Source organism: Seriola aureovittata, chromosome 14 (genome assembly GCF_021018895.1).
Source record: "Seriola aureovittata isolate HTS-2021-v1 ecotype China chromosome 14, ASM2101889v1, whole genome shotgun sequence".
NCBI classification, from domain to species: Eukaryota; Metazoa; Chordata; class Actinopteri; order Carangiformes; family Carangidae; genus Seriola; species Seriola aureovittata.
In genome coordinates this window covers 10,248,597-10,263,016 of record NC_079377.1, presented here as the reverse complement: position 1 = coordinate 10,263,016, position 14,420 = coordinate 10,248,597, and the positions used below count along the sequence as shown (strand labels likewise).

The 14,420-nt window shown below is 41.7% G+C and overlaps 1 protein-coding gene across 19 annotated transcripts in view; it reads left to right on the top strand.

Moving 5' to 3' along the window:
- LOC130181242 (neurexin-1a) overlaps positions 1-14,420 on the top strand; it is a 248,404-nt gene that overhangs the window by 130,632 nt on the left and 103,352 nt on the right. The window lies entirely within an intron of this gene.

The window sequence follows — 14,420 nt, the reverse complement described above, 5'->3', positions numbered from 1 at the left end:
TGAGTGCTCTACCTGCTGAGTGCGGTTACTGTGGCTGGTTTCATTGTTCCTGCTGACCTGACACAACAATAAGGAACACAATAGGACGGATCAATGTGCTGGCCCAAGGGATGCAATATGTAACCACAAAAAAAAACAAAAAAAAACATACTTTCCAAGAAATCTTGTTCACTATACACATGAACTGAACTAGTCCTCAGAAAAGTGATGCCGCCTCACTCTGCCAAAGGAAATCTATGAGTAGGAAAAATGAAGCTGGAGATGGTTGGGTTTTATCTGTGTTGATGGATTGTCATGGGGATAGAGGGAACGAGATGAGCATCTCTGAGGAAAATATCACTTTTTACCAGATATATTTGCATAAGCTGAAATGCAGGCAATTTACAACAGAGCAATGGGTCTCCAGGAAAGAAACTTTCATGGGAAGCTTGCTGCATTTTCAGATATTTCTCTAGTGGATAGTCTTGGCATCCTGTCTTCAGACAAGGAGAAAAACTCAATTTCACAGCTCCTGGCCCCAAAACATTTACAGCTGGGATGAATTGTACAGCTGTCAGTCACAAATCACAAGGGAACTAATATTATGTCTGATAAAACAATGACTTCTCATCATTCAAGTCAAAATGCTGACTTTTTATCTGCCGGTTTTAATTGGTTTATAATGGCAAGATTCAACTCTCATGCACTGAGTCTCAACTAAAGACAAAAAAGAAAAAAAAAAAACTAGGTGACAGTGACTTGCAATTAAATTAATTTAATTTGTTAGCACACTTTCAATTATTACATGAAGAAACGCTTATCTGTGAATTAAAACCATCAAATCAAAGGCAGATAGCAGCTCTGGGGCCTCTCCTTTGAATAGTATATCTCGTAAGATGTTAGAATCGAGATAATGAATAAAGAATACTTATATTTTAAAATAATTTAAAACTAATAAGTAATGACAGAAAGTGAATATGTTATCTGGCATTTCACATTCACGTTTCTTTCCTCCTTTTTACATCATGTGAAGCAATGACGTAAAGAGAAGAGGGAAAGTGAGCACACAGTAGCGTGGCATGTCCTCTAAATCGCTGCACTACAAACACACACTGGTTTGTTCTGTGGGGGATGCAGACTGACATCCTCAGCAGTCTACAATGGGCGTGGCATGTGTTCACATAGACTCTGTACTGGGTTTCAGAGCAGTGCTTTGAGTCTGGAATGATAAAAGTATTTCAACTTTTCAGACCAGCGCTGCCCCTTTCACTTCAGAATGATTGGTGAGATGATGGCAAAGATATATATATATATATATATATATATATATATATATATATATATATATATAGATATATAGATATATATATAAATAAAAAAAGAATAAAACAATCTTCACATCTTCTCTTCATCATCTCTAAAACACTTCATCCCACTGATGCAACTGTGATTTTTTTTTTTTTTTTTTGAATGGACTGTAGACACGGTGTCTCCAAGTTGTATTTATAGAACCAATTATCTCCACTGGAGAGAGGGAAAAAAAAATATATACAAGCCATGCTGGCCAAGATGAATCAAATTTCTCTCAGATCATCATGCATGTGAAATGAATTAAGACGGTTGTGAATGGTGTTAAGCATGCATTTGCTCTCATCACTACACGCTGTTTTTGATGCCAGTAGGAATAATATGGCATGTAAAATGCATTTTTGTTGGTGACCCAGACAGGAGACACAGACAGTGTGTGTGTGTGTGTGTCTGTGTGTGGTGAAGTCATCAGTGCTGTTCTGCAAGTGCGAAGCGATTCTGATGATCAGCCAAAACACTACCAGTAAGCTTAGTGTGTGAGGTGATATTGCCATATTGCATTTTGCCTTCTCTGTAACATCCACTGGGGTTTGAAAAAGTGCTCTAGTTTTCATTCAGAAGCTGGCCTGGTGTGTGTGTGTGTGGGTGTGTGTTTGTGTTTGTGGGACTTAAACTCCAGTCTAGACTTCCTGAGGGAGTTTGCCTGCAGTGGTCAAGCATCTGAGAGTAATGTACAGAGACAAACAGAATGGTGTTTGCTGTTGAGCTAAAGTGGGTCGTGGAAAGGCTTCAGCGAGGGGTAAGCCTGGCCTTCACGCAATTTTTGTCTTGCCTGGTTGCTCATCCACCCAGTCTTATAGCCAGAGCTATTAGTGCCATGTCAATATTATATCAACAATGGAGTTTGTGTGGGTCTAGCATCCATTGTCTCTGCCCTAGGGGCAAAGTCCAGCCCCTCTCACTTGATTTCTAATGTGTCTGAGTCAATGCTCATTCTTGTGTCTTTGTACCTTGAGAATAGTCTGTCAGGGCCCCGGGCTTGATATGTACTATGTGATCTGTAATAGACGTGGGTCTGATCTTTCTTAAGCACATACAGACGAAAGTAAAAGGATCCTGTTTTGCATCAGTCCACAAAAGCATCAATTCAAATAAATATTTTAAAAAGATTCAAAAGGAAAAAAATCGAAGAAAGTTAAAAAAATTAAAACAATCACTCCACAGAGAAGTGGATTTCACTGACAGTTAGCTATAAATAGCAACGCAACCAATTTTGCCAGTGTTCCTCATATTTAGGCTTTATTTTTATAGTCAGATAAGTCCAGAATATAAAGGAATTACATGATCAATTCTTTGATCTTTGAGTAGGCCTGTATTGTAAATCTTCAGGCACATTCCTGGAATTTTCTTTTCTTATAAAATAGGGCACTTTCAGTACAGTCGTGACAGTCCTTTTTAACAGACACACACACACACACACACACACACACACACACACACACACACACACACACACACACAGGCAAGCAGGAAGTACTCCAGACAGTTTTGTCCCATTGCTCTGCGGTGGCATGCAAGGATTAGACCACTTAGTTTGCTTTCGATCAATACAAGGGGACACCCAGTCCAGTAGTGAGGCCAAGGGGATACGAGGCACTGGAGTAAACAGCCTGCTGTCACATGGAAGTAATGTTCTCTTTGCCTCGGATGTCGCCCTCCTTTAATGCAGCTCAGCGAAACAAATCCATGGGTCTGAAAATATTTGGGCTTCAGTGTGTATTGAACGCTTGGCCTAGCTTTGAGCAGCCATTGTGCCCCGAGATATGAGAGAAGCAGTCTTAAAGTGCTTCTGCGTGTGCACTCCAGTAGCCATTCTCGTAAAATGTGCACACACGTTTACAAGAATCACAGCGTGTCCAGTGTAGAGTTTAACTGATCTGTTTGTAAGGCGTTTCACACGTACAACCAACTGACCATTTGGTGCTAGCAAAGGAGAACATTTTCCTTTTTTTCTTTTTTTTTTTTTTAAATTATACATGTATTTACTCACAAAAAAGAGAGAAATAAATGATTAAGTGTTTAACATTTCCCTTTATGTGTCCACATGCAACTTCTAACCAGTACATTATAAGAGTGATTGTGGATACTGTATGCTCATAATGAATAAGTGTGGTGATCAGTCAACAAATACCATGAAAAGATCAAACCCAACAGTGACTTGATGATAATAACACGTGTTGTAAGTGCATCCGAAGCTTGATATAACTTTTTCTTCTTTGCCACAACTTCCATTGTTTTAAGTCAATCATACATACACAATACTGACTGGATCGCCAATCTGTTTTAATCCACTGCTAGAAATAGTCCCCGACAAATGTACTATTTACAGTTTGAATAATGCTTGCTAAAAACTACAGCGCCCAGCTGTTTTAGGAAATTACCAATTTTTTTATTTTATTTTATTTTTTTTTTTGGAAGGAAGCTTTTTCTTATATTTCAACAGTAAAATATTTTAACCTTGTATGTAGCACAAGGTCCTCTACTACTAAAGGCAGAAACCTGTTTGAAATCTGGCATTTATTTGAAGTTATGCTAGGTCTAGAGCCACTTTCACGCCTCTCATGCTGTATGTGTGAGTGCCTGAAGCTCTATAGAACGGTGTGGATTTGCACTTATTTCTCCACATACCCCACAGCTGCTGTTTGCTGCTCCAGATGGATACTGAGTTGGTCTGTTCCTGAAGATTTCTATCACTGCTGAGCGACTTTAGGGGGTTTTATCATTTCATCCTTTTTTTTCTCTTTTTTTTAATTTTGTTCTTTGTTTTATTTTCACTCATTCCTCCTCTGTCTCCGACTCCCGGTCACTATCTGGCCTGGTTATTTCCAGTAATTTCCTCATGCCGATTGAGTATCTGAATTTAAATGGGTTTCTGTGCCAGTGGCCGTATGTGGGTAAAGGCTGTTGGCATGGAAACCAGGTCTTCTTTGCTCCCACCGTGGATGCTGTAACATGTCTGTAACTTTGCCCAAGCAGTGAGATCTCTGCAGGAAGTGGTGTAGAATCACTAACATCTTTTAGCTGGCCAGGTTGAATACTGAACGCACATGAATGCGATTTACACATGCATGAGTCATGATAGAAAAACATAGAATACAGCTGTGAAGACACATGACATCATGTGATGTAGCTTCATGCCGGGACAGTGGCATTAGTATGGAGGAGCAGCAGTGTCTGACATATGTCGGACTGCTTCATAAGACCGTGCTGCTGCTCGTGACGTGCGACTGGTGCACACTTCTCCTGCTTTTGTGTATTACTAGAGTTTCTGAACATTATTTTTGTGTCACTGAACAGCATGCGGTCAGATCAGAGTTGAGCGCAAGCATTATACACATCGAGTTGTCTTCGTTGTAATCTCGGTTGTAATCAGTGTTTCATCTAGAACTCATTGCGGTGCAGTGGTGAGAACCTAATCTTTGAGGTGTTTTTTATTAATTGGTAGCCCGGAGGGGCATGTTGACAGGGAATAAGAAGCTGTTGTTTCTCCACAACACAATACTAATTAAAGTGTTGACTCGAAGACAGAACATCTGCTAAACTACCCTGCTGGGTGTTACACTGACACTGTGAATATTCCCCTCTCTCGTAAACTCGGGCTATTGAACATGACACCCGGGAGAACTGTGGCAAGAATCTAAAGCATCCCTTAAAGAAGAAGATTGCTTGCTTGTACCGAACTATTTAAAAACTTTAGATTGCTTCTGCTGACATTCTGTGAATGACTTCACAGTCAGAAACCATTTCATTGAGGAGAAAATTTGATTTTTAGTTCAGTAAATTGCAAATTCAGATGCTGATGGACATTGTAATCAAACTCACGGTAAGGGGAAAAAAAAAAAAAAAAATTCCCCAGTGACGGGAGCACAAGGAGCAGTGGGATGTTGGATTTATGTTTTCCACCTTTTGACAGGAGGTAGGTCACAGTTAGCACAACAGGAACAACATGCGCAGAGGCAGACAAATGAGAGAACACAGCATATGTCAGGAATGAAGAAACTTTAACTAAATTACTACGAATGCAATGGCCTCTTATCTGGTGAGCATCTGGAGTTTACGAGGCGGATCCACTTTCTCCAGGTTATGTGAGATGACATCAGTGTGTTGGTTCAACAGGGGGTCTCGTTGCAGTAGGGTAATTTTCATTTTTTTTTTTTTTTTTTTTTTTTCAACTTCATCCAGCAGCACACAGCGCTGGCCAATTAAATACATGCAAGTACACACACCAGGGAGAATACCTTATTAGAGAATACCTCATGAAAAAACTGTAGGTTGACTGCCTGCAGGAAACAGGAAACAAACAGAAGTCTCTGGTGTTAAAGTCTGATGTTTTTGTTTGCCCATCCATCGTTCTCGACTTCCTGCCTACATGGACTTAGGTTTGTCGTCCTGTAACAACATCACCAGTCTTCCTCCTTTGTTCTTGTTATAATTATGCCCAATAGAAGAATTTGTTACTTGAGTGTAAACATTTAGGGCACTTTCTGAAAAGATTCATGCTATTGTTCTTCTCGGGAGGGCAGGCTGACCATTCTGCTAATTTGCTCCGAACCTTACCAGCACTGATATGAAAAAGAAAATTGATAGACTTTCCACAGTTGTTCAATTTGGCCTCAAAGAAGCCCAAGGACAAACACCATAGCATGCTGTCTCGGTTTTTGATAAGCTTTGAATGTGGACTTGTTAGCTTGTATTTCATTTTCTTAACTTACACCCTGTGGCAAAACATCGCGTTTTATACCAAGATAATCCATTGCATTGTTTTTGAGCTTCTGCTGTTGGCGTGAAAGCCCCCTAAGTTCCAAATTAAGTACAAACCTGAAGATGGAATCAGACATGCTTGATAGATAAACATTTTTTTTCCCTAAATGCTTTTTGTTGTTGTTGTTGTTGTTGTTGTTACTGAATAACACCTTTGGTACATTACAGGACATATACTGTGCCTGCAGTATAGCCACATAGAGCCTCGACATATTTGTGAGATGTTGTCACAAAGCAAATGAACGAGCCTTAGTTTCAAGAGGGGCTTGGCAGCCAGTCTCCTCAGCAAACAAACAACTGTTTAGTATGTCAGAGCATAGCTGTTTGCTCCAAGTAATATTAACAATATGCACAAAGGGCTTAGACAATGCAAACTCCTCTGTCTTTCGCCATCACGGCGAGGTCAATGGAACTTATCCATCAGAATTGTCCTTGAACTCAACCAACTTCTAAAGTTTTATGCATAAAGGACAGACTTTATGTGTGGTACAACTCAAATCCTCTCTTATCGCTAGGCAGCAAGGAAAGGAGGACAGGGAGGGGCACCCATAGATCATTCACTGCCTTAGCCAAAATCAGTCCCAGCAACAGAGCTGTCTTCACTGAGTGATTTAGAGAGGAACCCTGCTTAATAAGCTTGAAAGATATTTTGGAATGAATATTTTGTTGGGAGCTGCCACCTCACTTAGCACCCTCAACAATGAATGAAACAGTTCATTACAAGAGATCCTTGTGTGCATCAGACTTACTGTGACCGGGATCCATGTGAAAGTAAGAGTCTTAAATGTCTGTTGTGGTGAACTGGATGTGGTTGATTCTGTACGAGCAGTGTTTCGAATGTAATGGCATATGTGGAAGGCAGATTTTAGTCAACATGAAATAGAGTTGGCACAAGGCCAATTCTAGATCTTCAATTTTTTTTTTTTTTTGTGGGCACAAGGAAATAAATGCAGTCAAGCCTGCAATGCTGGCAGACAACCAGAGTCACGCTGCCCCACTCATTGTGTATGTGACACACTTTTTTTTTTTTTTTTTTACAAATATACATTGCGTGCAGCGCTTTAGGCCATTGGCCTTTCATACACTTAGCCTTCCCTTAGATGTGAATGGGTCTGCCTTCCATGGGCAGGGTCAGGACTGGTGGCTCCCTGCTGGACTTTGTTGCACGCGTTTCGTGTTTTCGCTCTGGAAACTGCAGGCGTATCTTGTGTAGACTGAAGAGACGTATCCACGCCTAACTTTTGATGTCATGACATGACAAGCTCGTCAAGGTAGAGTCAAATGCATTTTCAATGTGCTTTGCGAAGGACTTCAGTTTTGATTCAGTTGCCCGCTCTACGCTTTGAAGTAGCTTGATTTTAAATTTGCATGTAATTTGGATAACTATAGCCAAAACTGGATTTATAAACAACTATCATACCCAAACTTTGCATTCGACAACAACACACAACACAGTGCCAGCTCCCCATACATCCTGCTACACCTGCCTGGCAGCTAAGAGCATTGCCACTGGTATCCAAGACGCTGCTGACGGTTTGAAGTGCATGATTCCATGACATCTTGAAGGACAGTGGCGACACATCAGGCAGCTTTGAGTCAAATGGCACGCCAAAGATGACTCTCAACCTGTAACACAAAGGTTTCATGTTTCATATAGCCCCTGTTCGGTGTGACACAGGTAGCCTAGAAGAAACCCTGGCTGGAAGTAGGGAATACTGTTCCATGCGTCACCTCTTCCCAGCTCCTAAAGTTAGATTTGGCAGGATGTTCTCCGCTTTTGTGAACTGTTCAAGCCACTGTTCCAAACAGTAATTGGACTTTCAAACAACTTTTTCCTACCATAGTGTTCTCTACAGTCCATCCATAGCATAGCTTGCCCTCCACGCTTCCCTATCGTGCAGCGGACGCATTGCTCATCTGCCCCTTGTTACCTCCCCCCACCCCAGCTTTGTTTCTTCCACGGGAACACAACAGTTTGCCCCACACGGCTTTACCTTCTGTTTGATCACAGCCTCACAATACCTCTTCTCAATCTCCAGCGGCGCCAGTGGCTTAGCAGAGAAGCTTTGAGTGTGAAGCGTGTGTGAACTACAATTTCTGCGTCGTGCGCCGTAAAGATGAGAGCCACGAGAGACCGTACTTTCGCCGGTGAAGGTTCATCTCATTCATGTTACCTGAATGGTTCCATGCGAGTTGAATGACTCAAGACGGAGATAGGACTGAAAAAACACACAGCGGCAGACACTTGAAATGTACAGTGTGACATCACGTGTGATGTCGTCGTAGTTCAATAAAGTGCACTTTGAAAGAGGAACACTGGAAAAGAACAGCTTGTAGTGGCAGTGATCACTAATTATACTTTGAATAGGAAGGAGATTCTTTCATTATGTGACTGTATGCAGAGGGATCCTCACTTGACTACTGGTAGTGGCTCCAGGATGCCTTTTGTATTTTAAAGAGCTACATTTCTGGCGATGTTTTCAAAAACTAGAAGGAAAACGAGTGCACTGTAGAATGCCTCTCCAAAGAGAGTAGATCAGTAGTTTTACTTATGCTTTATTGTGTAGTTTTATTCCAAAAGGAACGAGCATCATTCAAAAAGGAGACAAGGGGCTTTTGTGAGGAGTGGTAGTGGTTTGTTTATCAACAGTTTTGTATTCAGAAAAACACTTTTTTTTTTTTTTTTTTTCCCTCCACTAAATCTCTTTTTGTCGTCCCGGTTAGCTGGAGCGAGGCAGAGTGGTTCGTTAACAGAGAAAGCTGTGGACTCCTGAAGGGAGACGCAGTCTGTCCTTGACCTGCTCAGAGTGAAGCGTTCTGAGGGAACTGATCTACTTGGGACGGATTTCAGGGGAGACAGACAGACAGCGACAGACACAGTGCCCCGGTGGCCCACTGCATCTTGGGAACTGTCAGAGGAGATAGAGAGAAAGCCTCTGGAAAGCTGCCGACCTGTGACCCCTATCTCTCTCACTGACAGTTAGGATTTGGTTTATGCATTCGCACACACATCATCGTCACACATACACACACCCGCTCACTGACACGCGTAAAGTACGTACATATGCGCGTGTGCACATGCACGCATGCACTCAACCTTTATTTGCACTTACGTACAAGGATTTTTGAATGTTATTTCCTCTGCGCTTGATCTTAATGTGTATTTAAATGGATTTATGGAAATGAATAACAGTGTTGTGGCATCGTTTATGCATTAGGGGAGGGAAAAAAAAATGCTAGTTTGTCACTTCAGCCAGACTCCAAAGCATCCCACGCCAGCAATATCCAGTGAGTGAAAGGAGCAAAAGCAGCCTATTGGCTATACAAACAGCTCAGTGTGCAATGACAAAAAATAAAAATCCATCTGTTTATTTTCCATATATGTGGTTTGGGCCTGTTCCAGCCCTGGTAATGGATAGGATGCTCTTAGTATCTGTTCTGTATATACTGCTTAACTGTAACCATGTCACTGTGCTTTTATGAAGATAAATTGCACTCCTGGGATACTCCTGCATTATGTTGAACATGTTGCACATACATATACATAAACAAACCAAGATAGTGCCACTACCTGAAAACAAAGCTGCTGCAGTATGTAAATACAAAAAAACATGTAAGCAAATAACTTTCCGTATTAATGGTATCAAAACAGTTTTTAAATGAGCTTTTTAACTTCATTTAGTAGCGCCATTAAATTAATTATAAGTCATTTGAGACCAAATTAACGTAAGGATGAATGAGAATTGATGGAGAGTTTGTGTTTCTTTGTTTTTCTCTAAGTGAAAATGAAGTCATCCCATTACACCACCATGCACTGCCATTTGCTGATTTGATTTTTATAACACTAAATGTGCATTATTTCCTATTAGTGGGCTGTTTTATCAGCTTGAGTGGTGTTATTTATGTAGTCTTCACAGCTTGCATAATGAGCAGTGTGTGCAGCACAAATCTCTATACGGTGCATAAGGTTTGCTGCATTTCACATAAACCGTGACATTTGATGTTGGTGTGGCTGAATTTCTGATTTTTTTTTTTTTTTTTTCTAAGCATACATGCATGTACGCTCTATTTCTTTAATAGAATAATCATTGAGTGTGTGGCAGGGGCACATGCATGACAGATAGATATTCATAGAAAGAGCTAATCACTTAATGATGAGGGTAGTCATGGCTGCGATGATGACTTGAACCTTAAACTGCAGGGCTCTGCAGCACGACGGCGTGCGGATGAATTAGAAAACGGCAAGTCGAGTCAACTCTTATTTACGTAGCACCAAATCACAAGAGAAGTTATCTCAGAGCACTTTTCGTATAGAGCAGGACTAGACCGTACTCTTCACAATATTAGTTAGAATATAAGTCGATGCCTCCTTGACCCGCGGAGGTCAGAGTTTACTTAACTTACTCTAACTGACACAGCAGAGTAATTATCTGACAGACAGGCACCCTGATGTAACATCCTCTGCTAACACAAACAGTATTGACACTCTGGCCTCCCTCTGTGCTGAAATACTGTACAGCTTGTGTGTTTGTATTGAGCGTTGACTCCCTGTATCTGTCTGTTCTTATCATGTCACATCTCGGGATGACTAAGACAGCACTGTGTTTCTATTTCTGTACACTTGCACACATTAGCATCAGTGCATTGTGTGCTCCTCTGTCTCCCTCTCTCTCCCCGTCGTCGTTTGCGAAGCATGTTTGGATGAGTAATGACACGTTTGATATTCGCAGAATACTCTCGGTTGCATAAAGAGCTCAGGTTTTGATATTGTATGTCAGTGCATGACGGGCAATATTAGCGTTGAATATCTGTGGCTTTGTGACGGTAGGATAACACTGTATGCATCAAGCTGGGACTATACAGTGGCCGACCTATGTTAATGCTGCTTTATGTAATGGGAGGGACTGACTCTAACAACTTAAACATACCACAGTTAATCAGACGTGTCAACATGTCGTGAAGATCAGGTGACTCTGTTGAACATAAACACCTGGTAACAGGCATCTTATCCTCTGCATACCCTCGAGATAAAAGCCTTCAAACACTAATTCGCAGGGACGCATATGTTGCTGAGCCTGACACAGATGTGTCAACTCCTGCACACAACAGGTATACCCGGTTCATGCACGACTTGGCCTGAACGCTTAGCTTGCTCCGAGCTAACGATAGCATCTGATGCACCCTGCTTAGAAAGCAATGTGTAAAACTACTGTAATCATCTCAGTCGCGGACCGACCTTTCTGCACGCCACTGATTGTGTTAATTAAAATAAGTTGTTAGATATGTTTTCTAGTAAGCATCATACCGGCTCTCGAGGAGGAGAAACATAGCTGCACAAGCGGTTTCAAGTGCCCGTCCTTCTGTAAAGGGTCTCTCCATGTGTGATTAAGTGTCGCCTGATGGCCCTTTAGCTGATTTAAAGGCCTTGCCCCAGTCGGGTCAGGTGCTCTTAGACCACCCATCTGCTGCTCTCCCTCCGCGTTTCCTCCAGCCCCTCCAAAAAAAAATCATCTCATCAGCTCAGGGCACTGTGGTTGCAGTCTTAAGTGAGTAACAGAGACTACTCTTTTATACTCTTTTGCTCTCCAAGGGGCTATTACACCCAAGACCAATTTCTCCTCCTCTCACTGATCACTTAGTTCGAAGGAGAAAAGTCAGCCACACTTTCCAACAGATTTCTGCCTTTTTTTTTTTTCCCCATCCTCTCTTTTGCTTTTTAGACAACTCTTCCTGGCTTTACTTCATGGTTTTTATTTACGTTACAGTTTTTACCTTAAAAAGATTCACAGGAAAAACAGAGAAATGTAGATCCAAATGGGGAAATGTCCTCAAAGCATCACATGCATCAGAGAATTGGTGCAATCCTTTGGGTCTTAAATGGAAACAAAGACTAGCTTCTTCTTTTTTTTAGCTCTCTGTCAAGAAGACATCTCACTAACAGGAACAAGAGTCAGAACATGATGGAATAAAAAAAAAAAAACGATTTCATGGCGAAACGCTCTACAATCATCTGGTTAAAGCGGGATGAGATCTGTAACTGTGCTGAAATCAGCTGAAATCAGTTTAGGTCGTGGTCTCAGGTGTTTCCTTTTCTGTGTGCAGGCAGAAGGAATTTAGTTGTGAATGTTTTCCCTGAGGCTGTATGCATGGTCTCTGCTTCTCTGGCTTCTCACACATGAGTTAGCCAATTTGTCAGGGGAAAACGCTTTAAGCAAAGGGCAACCTGCTGAATTCTTAGTGTCATCCTAGTGGACGAGCTTTTTAGAGATTGATCAGAATGGCAACAGTTTATGGGCGACAGCTGAATGTGAAGGTGTGGGGGCGATGCCATGCGGGTATGAGTCCTCTTTAGCTGCTATAGCTGTTATTTAACCTCGCTGAATACCGAGGAACTGTTTTACTGTGGGACACAAGCTGCTCTCCTTGAGATAAAACCCACAGATCTCCTGTGTGCACTTTACAGTTTCGCCACTTGGGGGCACAAATGAACAAGCAACTATTGATAAACCTGATAAAGGTGTAACCTCACTGCTGATGCCATTAACTTCAGGTGCTGCATACTAACACAGCTTTTCCACCGAAAACACTGCCATCTTCAAAAAAGAAAAAAAAAAAAAAAGAAGGGTGCACACATGACACTTTTATTTACCCGGATTTCAAGCTTTGCAATGTAAGATCCCATTTTGTTTTCTCTGTAGAAGTTTGCCGTTGAGGACATGGTAAGTTGCTGTTGTCCTTGGCAAGCAGCCCTGATAGATTGCCTTATTAGGTGTAATTATGCAGATTGCACTGCTGATAATTATAAAAGTGTAAATACATTCAGCGGGAACATTCCTCTTCACCATTGCAAATGAGAAGGGAGCAGTGGTTCCATGCTGCTGACTTTTTAGCACCAGGTGGCTGGACCAAGTTATTGAGATTCTACAAGGTGAGAACAACACAGTCACCTAATGTGTGCAGCACCTGTGTTGTACTTTAATCGCTTTTTTACTGCTGTATGGGAACACCAAACCGGATACAAGAGAAAAATATCAAGTCTCCTCATCTGTCTTCAAGCCAGATGGTGGAGTACATTCATCTTACAAGTTGTGCTCATCATATAACGATAAAGTATCTGAGCCCTCACCTCTAATGCGTTTGCACTCAGTTAATGGATCAAGTGAAATGTTCATCATTAATGTTCATTTCTGTTCTTGCTTTCCTCGGGGTCTCTTCATGCGAAAAAGGAAAAAAAAGGAAAATGGAGAAGGACATATTATCCTCTGTGTCACGCTGTCTAAGTTGCGCTTTCTTTGGGCATGAAATACTGTGTATTCCCTGTAAACTGTGAAGATCGGCTCAGCAGTGCTTACAGTTTTTTTTTTTTTTTTTTTTTTTCTCATCCTCCAGCTTAGAACACTGCGTTTCGAAGGGGAGGATGTTGAATGGCCAGTGCAAACAGAAGCAGGCACGCTGCAGCTGAGCCTTGTGCTCCCCAGTCCTGAACTCTGAACACTGAGCACACTTCCCAGCTGAACAGGATTGTGTTTATCAGCAGGGCTTTTATTTCCACATGTTCTCTACATTCCCGTAAACCGCGCTGCACACCGAGTGTGCAATCAGCATTCCCTCTCTTGTGAGAAATGGTCTTTTATTAGCAGGCGAGGCAGACTTGCCCAGATTCAGCACCCTCCCCTGTGGACAACGCTCAACTGCCAGCTCTGGCACTGTGCATGCTTTGTTTACGTGTGTGTGTGTGTGAGTGAGTGTGCGTGCATGTGTGTGTGTTCATATGTTCATGAGAGAAAAAGAGAGAGAGAGAGATGTAGAGAGAGAGAGAGAGAGAATTGCCTACAGTATGTGAGCTGCAGCATCATCACTCTTCTAAAATCTTGCTAACGACAGACTGCAGAGTCCGGTAGGTTGAGAACCTATAGATACACTTTTCCTGGGCGATGGAGAGGCAAGGATTTGGTTGGACTGCTTGGCTCCAGTTTTTTATATCCACAGGACTATTATCACACTTCCCCAAATTTAGAAGGCAGAAGAAGAGAGAGAGAGAGACAGGGAGAGGGAGAATAAAGGAATCTGGAGAGATGAGATGAGATGATTAAAAGTAGAAATAGGAATGAATATAGCCTGTCCTGCATTCTCATTTTGCTTTCTTTCTTTCTTTCTTTCTTTTTACGGCTCATGAATGTCCACACAGGAGAGTGGAAGCGAAAGAGGCTGAACAGGGAGAGTAGGGAGAGATTGTGAAAGGAATCAGGGCTGGGGGACATAGCTTCAATTCCTGCTATTCTGCCTAAATAGGATCTTCCTCTGCAATGCAC